Source organism: Schistocerca piceifrons, chromosome 7 (assembly GCF_021461385.2).
Source record: "Schistocerca piceifrons isolate TAMUIC-IGC-003096 chromosome 7, iqSchPice1.1, whole genome shotgun sequence".
NCBI lineage: Eukaryota > Metazoa > Arthropoda > Insecta > Orthoptera > Acrididae > Schistocerca > Schistocerca piceifrons.
In genome coordinates this window covers 118898943-118917688 of record NC_060144.1, presented here as the reverse complement: position 1 = coordinate 118917688, position 18746 = coordinate 118898943, and the positions used below count along the sequence as shown (strand labels likewise).

Here is an 18746-nt window from a genome sequence, read left to right as displayed (position 1 = left end):
GTGATCATCGTGGAGAAGAGGATAGTAGGGGGAGGGTTTAGTTCCGGTAAGGCGACGGAAGGCGGTCCAGAACTTGGACGAGTTTATAGGGAGGGTAGCATTTAAACGGGTGCATGTCTGTCGCCAGTCCCGGCGTTTCTTGGCCGCGAGCAAATTTCGAATGTGTCGCTGTAGTTGCCGGTGGCGTCGTAGGGTGTCCGGGTCACGCGTGCAGAGGAAGGCACGGTAGAGACGACGGGATTCACGGAGGAGGAGGACGGCCTGTGGTGGTAAGGTAGGACGGTGGGGGTGGATGGCAACAGTAGGGACGTGGGCCTCCACGGCCTCAGACAAGGTCTGCTGGAGAAAGGAGGCGGCATGGGTGACATCATCGGGACGGCGGTAGGCGAGAGGGTGGCTATCGACCTGAGTGGAGAGGGTATCCCGGTAGGCATTCCAGTTGGCATGGGAATAGTCATGGATGTACTTAGGGGGAGGGTCATGACGAGGGTCGGGGCGGGGGCGACGGCCGTCTGAAACGGTGAGGAGGACAGGGAGATGGTCGCTACCAATAGGCTCCAGGACATCCACCGTAATGCGACCAAGGAGGTTGGGGGAGGAGAGGATAACATCGGGAGTGGAGTTGGATTCGGGACGAGTGTGCTGGGGGATGGGGATGAGGTCGCCTTGAAGGGAGGAGAGGAACCGATGCCACCGCCGTAACTGGGCAGCGGAGCGACTATGGATGTTGAGGTCGGCGGCGATCACATAGGAGGAGAAGGTACGGTCGATGTGGGAGAGGAAGTCGAAAGGAAGAGGGGCGTTGGGGCGGACATAGATGGTGGCACAGGTAATGGTAAGGCCGGGGAAGAAGAGACTAAGGATCAGGTGTTCAGTGGGGTCGGGAAGGAGAGGCTGGAGCCGAACGGGGATCTGGCAGTGGTGGCCAATGGCAACTCCGCCACGCGCAACTGGGAGGGGATTATCGGAGCGGTGGAGGAGATAGGGGGAGGTGTGGATGGAGTGGTGGGGTTGGAGGAAGGTTTCATTGAGGAGGAAGGCATCCACATGGTGGGTAGCAAGGGTGTGCAGGAAGAGGTTCTTGTTGGCGGGAAGGGAGCGGATATTGTTGAAAAGGATACGATGCTGTCGCGCCATGATAAGGACTTATACGAGGGTGTCAAGGCGGGAGAAGGTGAAATGGGCCTGGTTATTGGAAAAGGTGGCGTACATTTTAAGGTGAAATATGGAACGGGCGGCGAGGGAGATCTGTTGTAAGGTGTGGGGGCGCTGAAAGGGATGAACGTTTTGGAGGACAATGGTGAGGAACCTGATGATGTCCTCAGCAGTGGGGGGGGGGACGAAGGGAATTGCCAGGAGGGGTGGGGGCGTCCAGGGGACGGACAGGTACGGTGAGTTCAGGAGTGGTGGGAGGGGGTCGGGCTTTACACTTTTGGGAGTAGGTGGGGTGGGGGAGGCTGCAGGTATTACAGGAGGGAGGGGATTGGAGGTTGGGGCACTGCCGGAGGAAGTGCGCTTGCCGACAATGCGGGCAGGTGGGGGCCTCGCGGCACTCTGCTGTTGGATGTGCATTGTAGTGCAGACATCTCTGGCAGCGCAGGGATTGAGGGGGGGAACGGGAGGGGTCGACCTTGTACCGCTGATTGAAGAGGAGGGCACCCTCCTTCAGGAGACGGTCAATGGAGGGGGAGTCCTCAGAGAAAACCCGCATAAGGCGGGTGGGGCCGGTCGCGTTGAAAATGCGGCGGACTGCCCGCACCTCCAGGGTGGGATGGGCCTTCAGCTCCGCCAGCACCTCCTCCTCCGTGATCGACGGGCTAAGCCGAGTGATCACGGCGGTGAGGGTCGGCGGGCGACGCGGGGGTTGGGGTTGGCGGGTAGGAGATGGGGAGGGAGCAGGGGTGAGGGAGGCGTGAGGACCAAAACGGGTGATGGGGAGGCGGGAGAGGATGTCAGTATGGAGGGTTGGGCTGGGGGAGGAGATAAGAACAGAATCCCGTCTGGGAGTAAGGAGAGAGATGGGGGCGCCAGGGAAATGTTGGCGGAGGAGGAGGGAGAGATTCCGGGCCTCGAGGAAGGAAGGATCGGGACGGGACAGGAGATATTTGTAGAGACCGGGTGGGGAGGAGGAGGAGGAGGGAGCGGGGCCTGGTGGGGAGACGTCCATGGCATTTTGGGGTGGGGATGGGGGGCGGGGTGGAGCCTTTTTAGGAGCAGAGGAAGTGGAGGCGCCACTAGGGCGTTTGACAGCAGCAGATGGGCGGGTGGTGACATGAGGGACGGGAACGATGGGGAGGTGGTGGGAAGGGACAGGTCCCGGCACGGACGCAGCAGTCGGCGCCGGAGATAGTGACTGTGACGGTGATGGTGACGATGATGACGGTGGTGGCGGTGGCGGTGGCGGCGGTGATGGCGATGGCGATGGCGACGGGGAGAGCTGGGCGTGGGCAGTGGCCCGACGAGCCACCACCCGAGCCGGAGCTGCAGTGACAGGCTGGGGGAGTGGGGGGAAAGGATCAGAACGAGAGGAAGATGCGGGAGAGGGGGCGACAAAGAGCGAGGGCGAAGGGATAGAGAGGAGGGGAGGGATGGAAGGAGGGGGGTGGGACTGGGCACACCAAGTGATAGTGGTGGAGGCGGCGGAAGGGGACGTATACACGATGGCGGTGGTGGTAGTAGTGACGGTGGTGGTGGGGGCGGACATGATGACAAGAAGAAGAAAGAAAAAACACAGCACTAAAAGGACAGGACACACACTGGGAGGCGACGGCGACGGCGACGGCGACGGCGACGGCGACGGCGAGAGGCAGGGACGCTGCTGCCGCGGACGGGGCCGGGGCGGCGGCTGCTGCTGCTGCTGCTGCTGCTGCTGGCTGGACTGCTGCTGGCTGGACTGCTGCTGCCACCGGAGGGCTGGCTGGCTGGCTGGCTGGCTGGCAGGCTGGCTGGCTGCGGGACCACTGCTGCAGGCTGGGACCGGGAACTGCTGCTGCTGCTGCTGCTGCTGCTGCTGGCTGGCTGGCTGGCTGGCTGGCACCTGGAACCCCTAGCACTTCGATTAGCGCGAAAATGGCACTATCGAAGGGCGGTAACCTTACGGTGTACCGCCGGAGATCACGAGTCGGGCGTCGGAGAGCGGCCTAAATACCGAGGAAAGTGGGCGTGGTCTAGCTTGCACATAGCTTTATCTATGACGGACTACTATCGATAAAATGTAACATCTTTGACTAGTTTTCTCTCTGCTACTATGTGCAAGCCAGACCACGCCCACTTTCCTCGGTATTTAGGCCGCTCTCTGACGCCTGACTTGTCAGTCGGCAGGACTCAGGAGGACCAGCCATACCTCTGAAGATGTCCAACGTAGTGTTGGACGAAACGTTAGGAATAGGAGAATTCCATGGACCACGGCCATATAACCCGGAAGAATTATCAACATCAACAATGACAAGACTGCCAGAGCAGACAGGACCAATAGTGGTTGACGTTACACCAGTGAACCACAGTCTGCCCAAGTAATTAGTGTCGCCACGTAGCAGTGGGTTTGAAAACGCAAACGGTTCAAAAAGATTTCTATCCCTATGCACACCGCAAGCACGTTGTCACCAGATACAAAGGCACTAGGCGGGTTTCGTCAGGCAGATTGAAAGATTGTTAGTGAACCGACGTTCTGAGAGGAAAGAAATTAGGTATGTAGTCAGTAAATGACAAGGAAACGTCCTCTCATAAGATCAGAAGACGGCAGATTTATGCCACTCGCTGGAAGAGTTCAAGGGAAAGTTTTTGGTAAACTTTTATTCAATTTCCAAACAGAATGGAATCATTCTCGACATACTGCAAAGGCAGGCGCTCGCCAGCAACGTCGACTGGAGTTTGCAATACCTGTTTCTTAATTATGGGATACTGAATCCATTTCTCAACGACCCATTTAAATCTGAAGATTTGAAAACTCTAATTATCCTCGAGTTGCCAGAGGAGGTTAAGGAAAGGCTAACCACTACGCCAGAGCAGTTGTAAAGCCAAGGATGGTTAACTGCATCTTGTGAACTTCGCAGTATAAGTGGAAAATGGCCAGAGGCAGTGCCATGAAAATAATGTGAACAGCCATTCTAGGCACGGTTGACACAATGAATAAAGGGATGTAAGAATGGGGAGAATGCACGAGAGACAGAAAGACGGCAGGAAAGCGCATGTTAATCGACGCCACAGATGCGTTAAAGCACAGTTGCGTGCGTGTGGAAACTACTAGGCTACTTTGACGAGGTCCGATCAGAGAGGCTGGGAATTGAAGAATCCTGTGATGTGAGACTGAGAGCAGAGAGACACTTTTAGAAGGAAAGAGGAGCTGGAACAAAAGACGAACTATAAAATGTTCGTAAAAGTACTAATTCGGCAAAAACGATTATTTACAACGGTAAGCTCAAGTAGTCAATTATCGGTTACTGCAGACAGAATTATAGAAGATATACAGAAGGAAGGGCTGATTCTTCTATGACCACTACAAGGAGCTGGGATCCTGAACGTCACAGGAAAGAAAAGTGCGTCTGTCAAGTCGCAAGAGTGGACTTAACTTCAGTCAGAGAAACCCATGTGTGAACAACGCATGTTGATAGTACATTGTTTAAATAATCCAATCATCCTAGAATGGGACTGGATGGTCTACAAACAAGTGCAGTTATACTTATTAAAGGGAGAGTGCGAATTAGTGCCCGAACCTAACAAAATACGAGGGTTGGAACTTTAATAGTGGCAACTATTTATTTACAGATGCGTGTTGCAAAGTTTTACTGACCAGTAGTCACCAGCACTGTGTATAACCCGTTGCCAGCGATGTGCAAGTCGTAGAATACTCTTAGCAGTGCCAGTTGTATTGACAGTCCGATCGGCGCGGTCAATTACCCAACGCATTTGTGGCAGTTCTGAAGCGAATGCCGTGAAGTGTTTCCTTCAGTTTAGAAATCGAGTTGAACTTACGAGGGCTTAAGTCAGGGGAGTACAGTAGGTGGTATAGTACTTAGCAGCCCCATCAGTCAAACAAATCAGTAACAGCTTGCACCGTAAGTGCTTGAGCATTGTCCCGCAAAACGATGGTCAGGTCCTGGAGAAAGTGTCATCACTTCTGTCTCTATGCTGTTCATTTTTGGAACACAACCTACAACCAGCTTAGAGACAGAAGTGATGACACTTTCTGCAGGGCCTGACCATCATTTTGCAAGACAATGCTCAAGCACGTACAGTGCAAGCTGTTACTGATTTGTTTGACTGATGGGGCTGCTAAGTGCTATACCACCTACTGCACTCCCCTGACTTAAGCCCTCATAAGTTCAACTCGATTTCTAAACTGAAGGAAACACTTCACGGCATTCGCTTCAGAACTGCTACAAATTCGTCGGGCAATAGGCCGCTGCGCTCGCACTGTCAATACAACTGGCACTGCTAAGAGTATCCTGCGACTTCCAAAAAGCGGGCAACGGGTTATGCACAGTGCTGGTGACAACTTCGGAGTTCAGTAAAACTTTGAAACACGTATCTATTTTGTACGATCTGTAAATAAATAGTTACCACTATTAAAGTTCCAACCCTCGTAGGTGTACCCTTACGTGACCTCAATTGTTATTTTTACGCACTGTACTGGGTCGACAGGAGCAGAAACACCTGAAATATAGCTCTGACCAACTGGCAAGCAATCTGCTGCCTGAGAAATCACTTGTTATTAAACTGAATGAAGCCATAAAAGCTAAGGTGGCTGAGATATACGAAATTCTGGGAGGCAACTGGAAACATTTAACTCTTCTGCACAAACACAGAGCTCTGTTTTCATTTAAACCTGGGGAGATAAATGGAGTTACCAATGAGTTTCAGGCAAAGCCAAACTATACCAGATATCCTTAATCATACATGACATAGTAGGAGAAGTACTAGATTGCCATTAACCATCGCATCAGCCCAACAGTGGTTGTACATGAGAACAGATCAGTGCAGCTCGCCACCATCACCCAAAGAGAAAGCTCAATGCACTCATGTGAATTCAAGCAAGGCAGGCCAGAGTTGGCAATGCACTGCGCTGACAGAATCTAGGCGCACATCCTGCAAATTTCTCAAACGATTTACAGAATCTATTTAGTAACATAAATAAATAAATAAATAAATAATAAAAATAAAAGATTTCTGTCTCACTTGTAGCTTCATGTCATCTCCATAGTGAACTGCCCGTCATTTCATTAATCGTTACAGTTACCGTGACATTTCATGTACAAGCAACATACTGCATGAAATGCAGCGAAAAATGTGGTTATCACCGAATTTGCTTTTGGTGTATATTACAAAATATGTTGCTGTGTATGAAATGTAGCTAAAATTTTAAATTTTACTTTACACGTAGAGGGGGTCAATATCTGGCTCAAGCTCCGGGAAAATGGATTTTATGTAGGGTGTTCAATTCAGATCACACGCGCGCGTGAATTAAATATTCATAACATCCCTCACAGCTCGTAAACCGTTCGAAATATCGAAACGAGTTTTTGCAAGTGACAGCATGCAAAGAGGAGAGTATTTTGTCGTATGGTTAAGATACAGAACTTTCTTATCTAGTGCAATATAGCAGAAGTTATTGTTTTTATTTTAGTTTTCGTACCAGTACTGTAATTTTTAAGTTATTGACAGCTAGTGAAAAGACAGTTTGCACACACACAGCACACTCCGTCTTTAGGCCACAAGTGGCCCACCGGGACCATCCGACCGCCGTGTCATCCTCAGGTGAGGATGCGGATAGGAGGGGCATGTGGTCAGCACACCGCTCTCCCAGTCGTTATGATGGCTTTCTTTGACCGGAGCCGCTACTATGCGGTCGAGTAGCTCCTCAATTGGCATCACGAGGCTGAGTGCACCCCGAAAAATGACGACAGCGCATGGCGGCTGGATGGTCACCCATCCAAGTGCCGGCCAAGTCCGACAGCGCTTAACTTCGGTGATCTCACGGGAACCGGTGTATCCACTGCGGCATGGCCGTTGCCCGAAAAGACAATTTGCTAGTATAAAAAACACGAAATTTATTCTCTTATGTTACCGTAAGTCAACACAGTGTGGTTTCCTATAAGCTATTGACCTTGCAATAGCTACTGAAAGATGAGTTTGTGCAAATTGTATTGCGCTTTGGCAAATGAAGGGAAATTGAACCTGTCACCCTGAGAGATGTAGTCGTTACTCACCACTAATAATGCTCTTCAAACGTGAATAGGTTAACATCTTAGACAAAAATAAATCGCCAATTCTCTTGCAATTTTGGCGGTATCCCATAACCTGTCGTATTCATAATAACGTATAGTTTATATTGAAATTCATTTATCTTTGGCAGATGAAAAATTACACCAAATAGAATATCAATCAGAAGTGTTTTGCAGTTGAGCGAATGGGTTGGTGAGCCTGTTCATCGAACATGAAAGTAACTAACTTTATCCATATGTGGAATCAAAACAAACCAGTTATTCAGATATAAGGCTGCTTAACCTTACCGCAGATGCATGTAACGATTGCTGAGTGCAGGCAAGCATGGATTTTAGCAGTAAACATTGTTTCCAAGGAGTAACTAAGTATTTTACAGAATGGGTAGACTGCAACAATCCTAACCACATGAAGCAAATTTAATTCTAATATTTTATTTAATCACAGAAATGCCTAAAACTAAAGAATATTCAAAACATTTCACATAAGCTGTCATAGCAGCACTGAGTCAGAGTTAAACTCAGTTCGTTGCAAAGGTGTCTGGCATCTCACAACAGCTCGTGAATGTCCGGACTTGTCTTCAGAAAAAAAATTGGGAGTTTAGAGAACAATGTGCGAAGTGGTCATCTTCGAAAAAACACCCAAAAAGAAAATAAGATCATCTGAAGGCAATCGATGGCTGATCCCAAAAAATCACTTGTACAGTATGTGATGATCTACAGTTAAAACACGGGGTGAAGGTCCATGTTTCGACAGTGGAACGTCGCTTAGCAGCAAAAGATCTGAATGGCAGCGACCTTCTTGAAAACCTACGATAAATCGGAAAAATAGTAAGGCCAGACTACAGTTTGCTATGAAGTACATATCATGGACCACTGAAGACTGGTCAAAAATTCTATGGATCTGTTAAAGCAAGTTTAATCTCTTCTTCTCAGACGGGATACAGTACGTTCGACTGCGGAAAAGCAATAGGAGTGACACGAAGTACCAAGTACCCGCCATGTAGTATGGAGATGGAAGTTCCAAGGTGTGGGGCTCTTTCTCATGAAATGGTGTAGGCCCTCTCGTCTAAATTCGTAAGGTAATGGTTAGCTTGAAGTACGGTGAAATATTAACAGACCATATGATACCTCACAGAAGACGGAATATGCCTCCTAATTCGCAATGACAACAAACAGAAGCACAATTCTGGCTAATGTAAAACGTCAACTAGCCGTCTGAAGAAGAACCTGTCGGTTCGAAACCGGTAACGGCGCTGTTTAAATAAATAAATAGCACTGTAAAAAGTGGCTGGTTGCTGTAATCCTCTATGCAAGAGTCAACCTATACTGTGAAGAGAGTCCTGAAGCAGCAAAAAGTAAAGGCACTCGAATGGCGGAGCCAAAATTCAGACTCGATAGACGCTTTCACCAACAAGACTACAGTAACAAGGAGACTGTCTGAAAAGAATTGTGTGGGCAATCGAAGAAGATCCCTCAGGCGCGATTGGCCAAACTTGTAGATTCTGCGTTATCCAGGTGTGCTGCAATAAGACACGCAAAGGGCTGTGCAACCACGTGTTAACCCAAAAACATCATGAGTCAAAACTGCATTGTTGTTTTTCTTGTGTCTAGTTTTAACAAAATACTTTGAGACTAAGTAATATGTTCATTTCTGTTTTGTTATGCATGCAAGGATTATAATTGATTATATGTGCAAGGAAATGAAGTGCACATTATAAAGATTCGGTAATTAGCTCCCTTCATTTAATTTTTCTCCTAAAGAATTTGTTTTCCGAATTTATTAACTCTAGAAAATACTTCTGAGTGATACTGTAGCATACCATCTTCTGATTGCGACCCCAGTACAGAGCGAGGGAGTCAATCTTCTTACCAGTAAAATCTCTTAATTCACCAGTGATACTGACTTTGACGAGTAGCTAGCAAGGTTCTGCAAGTCGTCAGTGTGTTCACAGATTCAGAGTTTGGTAACTTTCAGTTCCAGCTGTTCACTATTAAAAATACGCAGTGTTACGGGATTCCAACAAACCTGCAACAGAATTGGCTGTTTATTTTTGTCTGAAATGTTAACCTGTTCTCATGTGAAGAAGACTCGTCAGTTATGAGTAACGGCTACATTTCTCTTGTTAATAGATTTAATTTTTCTTATTCTGCCAAAACATAGTATAATTTGCACAAACCCATTGCATTAGCTATTGCGACATAATTCTGAAACAGAATGTCTTACTAAACAAGTAACTGGTGACCTGAGAGGTCAATAGCTGATGGAAAACGTCACTGTACTAACACAAGAGAAGTAATGTAATGTTTTTCATACTAGAAAATTCTCTTTTCACTGGCTGTCAATGACTCTTGAAGAATTACAGAACTGGTTTGAAAAAAAAAAAAAACTATAGCTTCTGTTATTTAGCCATATTTAAAGTTCTGTATGTCAACCATATGACAAAACACTCTCCTTTCTGCGTGCTATCATTTGCCAAAAACTCTTTCCGATGTCTCGAACGATTTACGAGATATGGGGGATATTATGAATATTTTATTCTCATTGCGTATGATCTGAGGTAAACACGCTATATAAAATCCATTTGCTCGAGGCTGGAGGCCGATATTAATCACATCCCAAATTTAAAGAAAAATTCAAAATTTTAGCTACATTTCATACACAGAAACATATATTCTAATATGCACTAAATGCAAATTCATTGTGACCCATGTTTTTCGTTGCAATATTTTCGAATTTCATGCAGTATATTGCTTGTGCATGAAATGTCACAATAACTGAGACCATTAATAAAATGATGGACACTTCACGATGTAGATGGCATATGAAGCTGCAAGTAATGTATAAATATTTTTTTGCTGAGTAGATAGCAGTGTGTGTAGCTAGATTCTGTCAGTCCAGTGCATGGCCAACCCAGGGCGGCTGTGTGTGACATCTGATGATGGTGCTGAACTGGCACTGGACATGTTGAAATTAAATAGAATTCTTGTAGAAGTAAGTGAATGTCCAGAACTCATGGATGAATTGTTAGAAAGGTTTGGTGGGGTGAAAACTATGACTAATCTCGACCTTACAGGAGGATGCTAGCAGACTAGGCTAGCACCTCACTTTTGATAGTAAATGGTGGAGAATGAAGGTGAAACGATACAAAGAACCACGGCTTTCGCCAGAAGAGTGCAGGATACTTGAAACTTACACCACTTGTAGAACTCTACCAGCTCGCAGGCATACTGCCACGAGATAGCCATTGTGAAGTAGATGTCAGTGCAGAGCGAACTAATCAGGCTTATCAGGAAAACAATCCGTTATATGGGTACAATCCAGCAGTCCAAAGGTTGACTTCCAGAAGAAATTTCATCAAGGCCACTTAAGTTCTGCAAACAATAGCAGCTACTGCAAGAAAACAATTGTGCATTACTAGACTTGAGAATAACTGGACCAAGCTTCCCCCTTCAGAAACCCTCCCACTTGGCAATGAACAGAATTGGATCATGTAGGGGTCACGCAACAGCCTTCGATCTGGAGTTGGAATATCCAGGAGTTACCTCCTGAAATGGCACTTCCCAGAGAACACACAACAGTACAATTACTGGCCTGTCAACTATGCGATGTATCTTACACAGAAGAGGATCTTCTGCTCACGATCTAGTATACGATCCAGTATACATCAACAAAACATAAGGATTCTTGAACAAATGTGGACGGTGGGTTGGTGAACATCTACATAGCCTACAAGATAAACTATGTGGAACAAGTTGTGCCACTGCAGAAATATGTGGCGAAACAATTTCATCGATTCTCGGTCACTTTCTTAGCCATGAACATATATTTAAAGTGAAATACGAAAAGCTGATATTCACTACAGACAATGGCAGTTGAAATCTATAGTGTAATGTGTTGTTCATTAGAAGAGCATGTTCCACTATGGTTTCTTACAGAAGCCAAAGGAGGTCGTGCTCTATGTTAACTTGATGTAGACAAAATGAGTGGAGAAACATCAACTGTTCGCAATCTCGTGCCTGTATGTGGATATGGTGTGTACAATACATGGACGTGTGGTGGCCAAAACCCACAACGAGATACGAAAAAGGTCATTGGCTGTGGATGACTAGTGGTGCTTTGGCGGTAGGGCCTACCTGTGGAAGGTGCAGTGAACGCCTCAGAGGAAGGGAGTAGCTGGCGATGTCAAGGGCCAGAACAAATTAAGGTTGACTTTGAAATTTCTTATTCTGGTTGTAGACGTCTGAAACGCTTATGTGATTGTCATTACTCAGAATATCATTGTAAAACAGATTTGTCATTTGTTGGATTTGAATGCTTGAAATATAGAAGAATCATTGAAGAAAGGAGTCAATTCTTTATTGTAGCAGTGCTGTGTAGTTAAGAATTTTCTTTCATCAACACCCTGCAGGAAGAAGAAGTCTGACAAAATCAAGTTCGCACACAGCTGTGGCACAGAATAGCTGGACCATGAGAACTTTTAGAACGACAGTCGTAATTCTCTACAAGAATTAGCAAAAAGGTTATGTATGCACACACAAATACCCAGAGCGTATGTTTCACCTCAAACCTTAGAGATATGTACAATTAAGCGCAACCACTGTACATATGAAAAATGTATAAAAATGGAATAAGTCAAATAGTAACATAGACACATCGCTATTACATAAAATAGCTCTAGCCGCCCTCGACCTCCAAGTAGATATCAAGTGTATCCAGAATGAATTATACTATCTGAAACATTTCCTCAAAGAATATAGTTGTATTAAGATGGGGAACTCCCGAAAAAATATGACCAAAGTGCAAGACGTGTACCAGAACGTAATGTAAAACGAAAGTAGGAATTTCAGAAAACAAAAGTATAAAGAATTTAATGGCATAAAATCTGGAAGAATCCATGACCCGCTATTACTCACTAACATAAGGGCAGACTGATACTACATTATCAACAGAAAATTCCCAACAAACTCAAGACCACAATTTATTCATCTGTCACATTCTCCACCGTGCACCACCTGCAATTTCATTGGCACCGAAGAACATCTGTTTGTGGTAATGCAAAAAGGGCGTGACTGCCCATCAGAAAAAATTGGCAAGTACCCAAAGGACGTTGCCCAGCATGATAACACCATCGAGCCTCCTATATCCAAATGAAGGCCCTTACCCAGAAAGGAAGAAAAATGATCTCAATTGGGTAAAAGGACACACAATATTTTTTCATATTCTCAAAAACGGGTAGACTTGAAGAGGATTTTTGGCTGGGTATTACTACACAACACCACAAACTACAACAAAACAACAATTGTTATGAGAAATATGCATTATTCCTCAAAAAGAGTGTACGCAAGTATAATCTAAGAATTTACTCAATTGACAACATCTCACAGATTTCCACTCTGAAGATTTGAGTGTGAATGTGTTCTAGAGCATTTAGTTACCTTTAAACTGAGTTTTGTTTTCTGTTATGTTTTGGTATTACGCGACCATGATATTGTTGCACTTGGCCTCCAGTGGCTGTTGCCAGAAAAACGCTATTATATTACAGTAAACAAGTACAGTGGTGATCAAGGAAAATGCATCACAATATGATTGTTGTACATAATTATACTATCTGGTCCAGCGTGACCTCCTGAAATATCACAATAAAAATTCATAATAAGCTGACCAAAGTGGTCGACTAGTATGTGATGTGATTATGTGAAAGTGTTAAATCCATACAGATTATAATAAAACTGGCCAGTGGGACTCACCCACTGAGGGTTTCGTACAAACTTACATACTTCATCCACTCCGCTATCCGCAATCTCGACCAGTTTTGCCTGTTATCAGCACTGATACTGGCAAGGTTTCGGCCCCAGACTAATGGCACTATGAGGAGGCTTCAACCTCAAATTATTATCCGCAAATTTTAAGAAACTGCCAAGGAAACATAGAACTTGGAAATCGCCTGATACAAACCAACGAGAATTTCATATTGACCATGAAGCTATACTTTTTAACAATCAAAAAGAAATCATGATTTTAAAAGTTAGAAAGTGTGCAAATATTGAAACAGATCGCTATCAAACCATAATAAAAATGAAATGTATTCCACAAAGAACGATTCCAAGACAAGGACATAGGATTCATAAAATAGATACAGAAACCTTGAAAGTGAAGAAACAGGAATTTCGAAAACAGCTAAATGGTGACTCAGAAGTCTGGGATGAGATTAAAACAAAATTAGTCAAAACAGCCCTTGAAATAGTACCATTCAAAAGACACAAAAAGCACAGATGATGGAATGAACAGCCTGAAAAAGCTTGGCAGAAATCATCAGCTTCAAACAGCGAATGTCTCAAACACCAAATCAATAAGAGCAGTCAAAAGGAAATTTGAAAGAAACCAGCTATCGCTAATTGAAGAAGACTTCCAAAAGGGCAATCCTAGGAACCTCTATAAAACTTTTAGACAAAGCCTCCAAACATACCAACCACCTACCTAATGCTTCAATAATGAAGATAAAAAATTAGCCCTAAACAACAAAGAAAACTGTGAAATATTAGCAAGCTATTTCAGTAAGTTGTTAAATTGTAAGAAATCAAGAGCAAACTTTCCAGAACAAAATTCAGGATACACAAACACAGACTCAGAACCACCCAGCCTGAATGAAATCCAAAATATCATTAAAGATCTGAAGTATGACAAGGCCGTGGGGAAGATTCAGTAACTGCTGAAATGTGGAAAACTGCAGATACAGGAACAGTCAAGAAGTTACAGGGAGAATTTCAAAACATCTGAGAAACAGAAGATATACCATAAGATTGAGAAACAACATTAATTTACCCAATCCACAAAAAATCAGATAAAACTGACCCCAATAACTGTAGAGAAATATTCCTCCTTCCACTGAGTTCCAAAATTCTTTGAAAAGCATTACAAAACAGGCTGAAAGCCAGCTGGATCAGCAGTTAGGAGAGTAGCAACGAGGGTTTAGAAAAGGGTGATGCTATGTTGAACAGATCTGAAATATGAAATTCATAATCAGGAATAAAAGAATGATATCTCAAAGCATTTATATAGCATTTGTAGACTTCCATAAAGCATATGATACAGTTGACAGGAAAACATTAAACACCCTAAAATAGTTTGGAGCTGATAAAAAATCAGTGTCAATTATAAAAGGCTAACAAACACAAAATGAAAAATTAAATTTTTAGCTGAAAATTCCAAGGTTTCTGGGATCAAAACTGGTGTAAGGGAGGGAGATAGACTGTCCCCACATCTGTTCAATAGTCTGCCATAAAAGGTAACCAGTGAATGGAGGAAAGAACAGAAGAAGAAGGAGTTAGAACAATCACATTTGGGAGAAAAGGGGATAATCTGAGTTTTGATTGTCTGGCTTTTGCAGATGGTCTTGCCATTCTCGCTGAATCTGTAGTAGATGCAACAATGCAGATAAATCTCCTACAAGAGACAGTTTCAGAAACAGACCTATGTGTATCTTCTGAAAAAACAGAAAACATGACAGATGTGAAGCAGGCACCAAATTATTTGAAACTGATTATAGTAGGATAAAAAAGACTACAAAATTTAAATATCTAGGTGAAATAATATAACGAAATGCTTTAGGCAAAGAAGCTAACCTAGCAATGGCAATGGAAATGGAAGTGACTTTTCATCTAAAAACAACCTTTATAATAAGAAATCCATCTCCATAAATGCAAAACATTGGCCCTGTCAGTAAACCAGGATGCCTTATCCATCAGAGTGCCTTTTGTTAAACGCAGCCATACTATCAGGTGAAATAGAAAAGAAGAAAAGGAAAATAATAACGAAAATATTGGTACCAAAATATGAGAATGAAAAATGGAAATTAAGAAGTGATAAAGAAATTTATGAAAAAATAGAGCGAATATCAGATATGACGAGGAAGAGAAGAGTTGCATTCTATAGACACCTAAAAAGCCCAAATGAAAAGAGGATAACAAAAAGAATTTTCAATTTCTTTGACATCAATGACATGGATAAAAGAAGTTAAAGCAGACTTGAGGAAAATGGAAATGATGGAGGAAGAAATAGGAAAAAGAGAAAGGTTCAGAGGATAACTGAAAGGTTTCAACAGTTTCCAGGAGAAAACAAAGAAAAAGACAACAGCAGCTTGGAGAGAAGTAAGAAGAGAAACGTAGGGAAAGAATGGAAAATTACTGGAAAGAAAGAAAGGAGAAAAGAAAGAACACAGAATGCATAAGGTATTTCAGTGGTCCTTAGTAGGCCAAACCAATGAAAAAATATAAGTGTGACATAAAGTCAGGCAGGAGGCAGGCGACCATAATTATAATATCAATAGTTCCCTTTTGAGGCCCACTGAGTCGGAGAGGGAAAAGTCAAACATCAGGCAGGAAATGAATTTATTGCTCACATGACGCGTTTCGGATTTTATCCAACATCAGATGTCCAGAAATGATTACTGCCCGTAGTTAAGGCATTTCAAATTGTGTGTGAAACAAACATTGACAGACAGTTGTTTCACATGCAACTTGAAAGTCATATTCACGTGCAGTAATCGCTGATGAATATCTGATGAATAAATTTCGATACGCGTCGTATGAGCAATAAAGACATTCCTTCCCTGATGTTTGACTTTTACCAATGCAAAGTAGTGAACCTGAATGCCAAACTATTGATTGTTTTAATTTCAAGATTGATATCAGATAACAAAAGACATTAGAAATATTTTATTCGTGTGATACAATTACAGATTAACAATTTCCGAATTTTTTCCTTTAAATGTTCTGTGAAACTTTCTAAGTCACCTGGAAGTACCCTACACGTTTTAATAAGTGAATTTGCGAGTGTCAAAACATGTGAAATAAATGGCTGTATCTTTTGACTGGATAGACTTAGAAACTTCAATCTCTTACATCGGCAAAGGACCATAGATTTTAGTATGTGACATAAGTGTCAACTTGATATGTAGGAGCGTTCCTAAGAAAAACTGGTGTTAACAGGTGGACAGACAGACAGATGGTCAGATAACAAATGGAAAATTTTTTTGTGTGATATAATTAAAAATTTATAGTTTTTGGAATTTTTTCTTTTGTTGTACTGTAAAACATTGCTTCTTGACAATTTTCATGACGCTTGTCCAGTGGGAAGTATTCTATAAGTTTTGATGAGTGTGTTTGCGAGTATCAAAATATGTGACATAAATTTTTGTGGATTTTGATTGCGCTGATTTAATGTTAGAAGTTTCAGTCTCTTGCACGACCAAGGGACCGTAGATCTTAGTATGTGCGTAATTGTTAGTTTGATACGTCTACCCATTCCTAAGAAAAAGGGTCGTAAAAGACGGTCGAACAGACAAAGATAAGAAACGACAAACATTTTTTTTCCTGTGTTACAATTACAAAATTACAGTTTTCAGATTATTCCGATCAAGTTATTTGAGTCCTCCATCGCTTGTGGGCGAGAATTCATAGAATTCGACCCAAATACCGAGAGGCAGTTTCGCGGTCGCTTCTCCACGAGAGTGACGCAGCCCACAAAGTGAAGATTATTTGCGAGTTTTTGACCTGCAAATGGATCACAGTCCTGGGTCACCCACCGTATTTGCCGCATTTGGCCCCAGCCAGTTTCTGGTTGCTCCTAGAATTAAAGCTGGCAATAAAGGACACAGTTACGATACAGCTGAGGACGTCCAAGGAAGCTGTGATGACGTAATAAATGGAATTCTAAAAGAGGACTATAGCGTCTGTTCCAAAACACTTTTAAAACGATTTTGGCTTTGTATTGATTCAGAGGAAGACTATTTATAGTCAATGAATTTGTGAAGTAATCCTTGACTTTTATTTTTCATAGCCAAAGTTCTAATGGAACTGGGACACACTGTGTAGTACCAGTGAGTAAGGGGAACTCACTAAAATTTCAGGAGAAGTAGAGATTGTTCAAGAATCCATGTCGAAAATCATTCTCGATACAAAAAGTGTTCACAGAGAGATTCAAGAACTTCAGAAGTAAGTATGTAAACGAGAAGAAGATTGCTCACTGTTACACAGCCACTAGGTTTAGATTAGATGCAGAAATAGCGTCGTTTCAACTAATGTCAGATTCCCAGTGCCTCATCGTATCAACAAGCAACAGGTCTGAATATTGTACTGCAACAACACCGATACTGACAGCTCAATAGAGGGGCAGAGCACAGTTTAGCAGCATGCATGCTAGAAGATAATGTGATAAGATATAGATAACATCTTTGTTCTGGCCAATAGAAAAGCCACACTGTGGTTTTCGTTCGATCATTTGATGAGTTCTGCCTCAAATTTGGTCAGAGACGTAGAAGATTTCGTGGCAAGGCAACACTATACTATGAGTGGCAGAGGGAATAGAAACGTATGACCAATATCAAGAGGTTGAAAGAGTCTCTTGACATAAATGCTGGAGTAGGGGTGTTCAGGAAAACTTAGGAAAGAGGTATCCAATCCGGATACAAATGACATTAAAACAAGTAGACGCAGAAGGTATTTCGAAAAGCATTTGTGTAATTCAAAATATTTGCAAGATGAAGTAAAATTCCAGAATGAGATTTTCACTCTGCAGCGTGCGTCGTGCTTCGGTAGCTCAGATGCTAGAGCACTTGCCCGCGAAAGGCAAAGGTCCCGAGTTCGAGTCTCGGTCGGGCACACAGTTTTAATCTGCCAGGAAGTTTCATATCACCGCACACTCCCTGCAGAGTGAATATCTCATTCTGGAAACATCCCCCAGGCTGTGGCTAAGCCATGTCTCCGCAGTATCCTTTCTTTCAGGAGTGCTAGTTCTGCAAGGTTCGTAGGAGAGCTTCTGTAAAGTTTGGAAGGTAGGAGACGGATACTGGCAGAAGTAAAGCTGTGAGTACCGGGCGGGAGTCGTGCTTCGGTAGCTCAGATGGTAGATCACTTGCCCGCGAAAGGCAAAGGTCCCGAGTTCGAGTCTCGGTCGGGCACACAGTTTTAATCTGCCAGGAAGTTTCATTGAAGTAAAATTAGTTAACACCCATCCCACATCAAAAGCCAAGCTTCCCATTGAAATAAGAAATCAGTTATTAACAGTGCCAGATAAAGACATTTTTGTCCGTTCTAGACAGTATGGGTCTTTTGGAAGATGCTTATCATGCAACTCTGCAGAAGCATGCATACACACATGCGAATTCTCAACACTCAAATAGAAATGCGAAAATACGCAGTGCTGCACGGAAATAATTAGCTCCCAACATTCTATTACCAGCACAATAACAAGAACAGCAACAACAAAAACAATAACGTGTAGAATAGGAAAGGTTTCCGAATATGAGAGTGACAATATAGAAGGAGCTAAAATAGACTCCAAAGTGATTCCGGAACAAACAAGAATAATGTAGTAGACGAAGATTTTCACAATGATAATCGAGAATACCAACTCCAACAAGAAAACGGTGTACCTGTGTATAATCTGCGACTACAGTGGTAAAAGAGCATAAGGGAAACTAGAAGAGGGCAAGTAAAGACCTTAGGCCTGGAAACAGGAGTGAACAG

At 43.5% G+C, this 18746-nt stretch overlaps 1 pseudogene; it reads right to left on the bottom strand.

The window, feature by feature from the left end:
* Window positions 1–6893: 6893 nt before the first annotated feature.
* On the bottom strand, window positions 6894–7010 carry LOC124709462 (annotated as a pseudogene).
* Window positions 7011–18746: the final 11736 nt, after the last annotated feature.